The sequence below is a fragment of the Micromesistius poutassou genome (genome assembly GCF_964030765.1).
Source record: "Micromesistius poutassou genome assembly, chromosome: 7".
NCBI lineage: Eukaryota > Metazoa > Chordata > Actinopteri > Gadiformes > Gadidae > Micromesistius > Micromesistius poutassou.
Genome location: NC_140277.1, coordinates 6649308 through 6654926, shown reverse-complemented (window position 1 = coordinate 6654926; position 5619 = coordinate 6649308).

Here is a 5619-nt window from a genome sequence, read left to right as displayed (position 1 = left end):
AGACCTTCTAAGGACTTTACCACCAGCAACCCATCACAGAGCCTATAGAGCTGCTCAGCCCCACGACCAATCACAGAGCCTATAGACAGTGGTGTAGTCTACGTGATACGCAGGTATACGCCGTATACCCATTAAGTAAGCTCCAGCATTTCCGTATGCCCACTTAGAAATGCGCAATGACACGTATCAATTTTGATAGTGGCGGAAATTCTGTTAATTTTATGAAAGTATGACAGTTCTGTCACAGAACGTACATACTTTCATTCATAAATTCAACCTGTGCGCTGTCAACCTCAGCTTGACTAATATATCATGAATCAACTCTCCTTACTACTGGCGTACAGGTTTGAGTGACAAGTCTGATGGCCCTCCCTCGCCCATAATTACTATTGGACAGGCTATTGTTTTTACTATATACTATTGTTTTTAGCATTTAGCTTCTACCGGGTGTACACCCAGATATGTAGCATTAGCAACATAGGCATATAAACGGTGGTCCCCACAGACAAACGCCCAATATATAGAACAATCATATTTCCAATCAATCATTTTAGCGCACGTGGAACAAGAAATAAACGTTTAAGCTTGACATTGTGTTTCTAGTTTAAATATTGACGTTGTGCTCTGCGACGTCCGCAATGGTTAGCTTTGTGATAGCCACGCTTGTGGCGGATTCCAAGTGTCATAGAGTGTCATTGATAATAACAATAACAATAATACGTCTTAGAACAGTGGCTGATATGTTTTATTTATCTTCAAGTATTTTTGTATGGGAAACATAGCCTACATGTTTTTATTTGGCATTTTCGCATTTATTGTTTCTTATATAGGGTATTTTATTTTATTGAGTTGTAATTGTTTGACAAATTACCAACTATTTTTCTTGTCTCTAAAACTCTAAAACTTTATTGCACAGGACAGACTCAAGTATCCCGTTGTCGTCTCCTTCGCACATTAGTATCACGCCAGGCTGGTGACATATACAGTAATACAGTGTTTATATAGCCAACAAGTATTTATTCATTGATTCTTTATAGTTTATTTGATGCTAGTGCCTAATGGTGATTTTAATTTGACTGTTTAATATCCTAGAAACTGATGACAATATCGAGTGTTGAATAATCTCAATGACTTATGGTGGTTGTAGGCTACTGTATGCGACAGTGAGTGTGGTGGTGGTAGGACGGGTGTGGAAGAGGCTATGAGGGAATCACAGTATACCCACTACAAAAAACTAGACTACACCACTGCCTATAGAGCTGCTCAGCCCCACTGACCAATCACAGAGCCTATAGAGCTGCTCACCCAAACCGACCAATCACAGAGCCTATAGAGCTGCTCACCCAAACCGACCAATCACAGAGCCTATAGAGCTGCGCAGCCACAACAACCAATCACAGAGCCTATAGAACTGCGCAGCCACAACGACCAATCACAGAGCCTATTGAGCTGCTCAGCCACACCAACCAATCACAGAGTCTAAAGAGCTGCTCGGCCAAACCGACCAATCACAGAGCCTATAGAGCTGCTCGGCCAAACTGATCAATCACAGAGCCTATTGAGCTGCTCGGCCAAACCGATCAATCACAGAGCCTATTGAGCTGCTCGGCCAAACTGATTAATCACAGAGCCTATATAGAGCTGCTCAGCCCCACTGACCAATCACAGAGCCTATAGAGCTGCTCACTGACCAGTCACAGAGCCTATAGAGCTGCTCACTGACCAGTCACAGAGCCTATAGAGCTGCTCACTGACCAGTCACAGAGCCTATAGAGCTGCTCACTGACCAGTCACAGAGCCTATAGAGCTGCTCAGCCAAACAGACCAATCACAGAGCCTATAGAGCTGCTCAGCCCTACAATCAGAGAGCCTAGAGAGCTGCTCTTTCTTAAGGACAAAACATTCAGTTTCACACCGGCCCCGTCTAACTACTTATACAAATCTAACATGACATGCAGGACAAACACTTCCAGTGGTTGGTTAGGAATGTTTACTATTCACATTTTAGAGGTTGAAGGCATCTCACTCAAGGAGTATGTGTGTGTGTGTGTGTGTGTGTGTGTGTGTGTGTGTGTGTGTGTGTGTGTGTGTGTGTGTGTGTGTGTGTGTGTGTGTGTGTGCGTGTGTGTGTGTCTGTGTGTGTGTTTGTACATATGTGGGCAGTTTCACACCAGCCCCGTCTAACTACTAACACGAATCTAACATGACATGCAGCACAAACATATCCAGCTTAAGGAATGTCACTATTTACTATTCACATTTTAGAGGTTGAAGGCATCTCACTCAAGGAGAATGAGTGTGTGTGTCTGTGTGTGCGTGAACGTGTGTGAAGTTGAAGGCATTAGCTGCCTTCACCAACGTCTTAACTCTCCTGGCCATCGGTCTGTACAAATGAAAACCGTCCTTCAGTACATATCAATCAATCGAAGCGATGAGAGACGAGGACATAAACAAGGGGATATTATTTATTAAATTGCCTCTCATGGAAGTTTACATGAAAGTCGTCCATGTTTTGTATGCTTAATCTTCATTACCAGTCGTCCATTGATTAGCCGGGTGACCCCTTTAGTGTCTGGTGTCATAATGTTTACTCTACAGTTAAACTCACGGCAGGAGGTGGCTGGTGGTGGCCCCTGGGTATGTGGCCCCTGGGTACGGGCCTGTAAGGGTGTTTACTAATACTGTTACTTTAACCAGGCCCCTTTTATCTAAAATGACTTGTAGTTCATACCATAATGAATAAGACGTTTGGCTTCTGGCTCATGTGTGCCTACAGGGAGACTGCGGACATAGGGGATCGAACCCAGTACACCCAAAGCATCTGCACTTTTGGCTTGAGAACCCAACATGTGGATTAATTTTTAGTTTTTTGTCCAATAAGGATTATTTACATTCTTTATTTGAAGAAAAAAGAGCTTGGATCCAACCATGGCCTGCATTTATTATGTTTGTTTTGCTGTGGGTTTTTAGACATAATGAAAAGTTGCTGACTGCGGTCCGTCCAAAACCTCAACCACACACACAGCACAGTCACATGTCCTGCAGGTGATTGGCGGGTGTGCGGCCACTCTAATAGTCATGTGATGGAATAATACAAAAAAAGAAAAGGATACAGTAATCATGTGGTTTGGATGCTCTTCCTTTGCCTCCATTTTATGTTGGATGTTCCCTCGCCCTGCCTCAGGGAGCTTACTGAGTCTGCCTAAACAAATAGAGAGCAAGAGCGAGAGTGAGAGAGCGAGAGAGAGAGAGAGAGAGAGAGGTAGAGAGAGGTAGAGATAGATAGACAGATAGGGAAGAGAAGGAGCTGGACCTGGGGGAGGTGGTCCAGGCAGACGGAGTTGAAAGGACCTCTCCTCTGGATATCGTGCTTCTATAGTTAGGACAGTGTGTTTATATGTTCCACTCGGTGTGACCGGGAAGAGGGAAGAGAGTGTTAATCTGGGAAAGCATTTGTAAAATTCAACACTTTGCATACAAGAAAATTGACATTAATTATAAACGTTTGCAATTAGCTTTGACAGCCTACCTCGTCCCAAAAGAGGGATCTCTCATTTCTAAGTGATTCGTCACCAGTAAGCAAACAGTGTCAAGGACTACTTGGAGGACCCTGACCACAGCCTTCTCAGGTGTTGTTCTAGCAGGTGTGCCATGATTTTATACCATGTTTTGTCCTTAGTTGAGTGGAAAAATGATGTCTGCCATGTTTCCCGACAGTTAGAGTATCGGAACGTAGACAAGGTTGTTAATAACGACTCATTATATGTACATAGGGAAAAATAACATTTTCAATATGAGTATATTCTTACTAAACTACCAGGAATGTGGAAATGACTTTCTAGAAAACCCAAATGAAATTTAAACCCATGTTATATGTTTAAGAATTTAAGGAGTTGCATACGTATTTTGGACCATGTCTACTAAGACCGATAACCAGATGTGGTTATTGTAATTTTGTAATTTAGCAGACACCTTAATCCAAAACAAATTAAGTAAATTCAGACACGTGTCATTAGATTCGGGCAACCTGCTCATCAGCGGACACTGGGGATAGAACCTAGTACCTTCCGACTCTGCATCAAACAGCATACCCATTCGACGATCCAATTCATCGTGTGCATTTCTACACGTGAGCGTAGTCCAGCGCACTACAACCCCCGACCTGTCTTCCAAGACGGTCTTCCGTTGTGCACCCGGGAGGGGAGTTCCCTATCGCAGGAAGGAACCGCCGTCTGGGACTGAACACACGCGGTCCCTCACTACCCAGGGTGCCGCGGTGGTTGTGTATACAACCTGCTGTCCAGTCAGGGGGTCAGGCCTGGCCTCCAGTGCTGCACCTTTCAGAGGAAGCAGGGGGATATTAGTAATTGGCTCTTCCGCATCTCGATGTTCCCCCCCGATTCCCCGAGTCGTGACCCCTCTTCCCGGGCCCTTCCTGCTGCGCTCTGAAAGTATGAAAATATGGATGTTCGAGATACGGATAGGGGCCCCCCGGGGGCCGGCTACCGGGAGGGCGATTGAGCGTGCGCGACCTCCCGTGCGTGACCTCGTCACGTGCACGGCTTCACGTGCGTTTCCTCTGAGCGCGGTGCAGGGCGCAGAGGAAAGATGGAAAAGACTTCCCCAGACACGGAGATGCTATCTTCTCGTGGTATCCTCTTTATTATTTGTCTTTTCACTGCGTCCTTTTGGACCGTCGCACAGTTGACTCCCTGGAATGACCTCAGCTATCTCGCATCGACCTGCGGCGCAAGTGGTGTTGAGTCGACGTCGACGCAAAGACCCGAGAAAACGTGAACGTGAATATGGAACGATATTTGGGAAGATTTGTACACTCATGGTCCCTTTGTGTTTAATACACGTCTTTGTGTGCCCTTATACGTCTACACACACACACACACACACACACACACACAAACACACAAACAAGCACACACACACACATCGTTCTGAACCTCAAGAGCAGAAGAAGAAAAGCGTGCACCATAGCGGGTTTTCTCTCTGAGCGTGGCACGTTATACCTGTTCACGTTTAAGTAGCCGGCAAGCTGCTCCTGGCGTTCCCGGGAACACCTGGTTTTCATTTGGGCTCTCCGATCTCTTCATTGTCACACGCCGGTTGTTTTGACATCCCAGGAGTGCTCACCCGGACCAGACCACACACCCCTCCCCCGCACATCCAACCCCCGCCCCCCTCGCCTCCCCCCGCCTCCCCTCCTGCCCCTATAAAACAACACAATACTTCTAATGAAAGGGTTTCCAACAAAACAAACTCTCATTGAAATGAGAAAGGACCGCTTGCCCGAGTCCTCCGCTCTGCGCCAAACATGTGTTGCTCTTTTAAAAATGTTGGATCATTAATGTCCATAAACACTTCAAACGTTGAGGAGAGAGAGAGAGAGAGAGAGAGAGAGAGAGAGAGAGAGAGAGAGAGAGAGAGAGAGAGAGAGAGAGAGAGAGAGAGCAAGAGAGACAGAGTGACAGTGACAGAGATAGGAGAGACAGATAGAGTCAAAGAGAGAGCAAAAGAGAGACAGATAGAGAGAGAGATAGAGAGAGAGAAATAGAGCAAAAGAGAGAGAGATAGAGAGAGAGAGGGAAATGGAGAGTGAGAGAGATA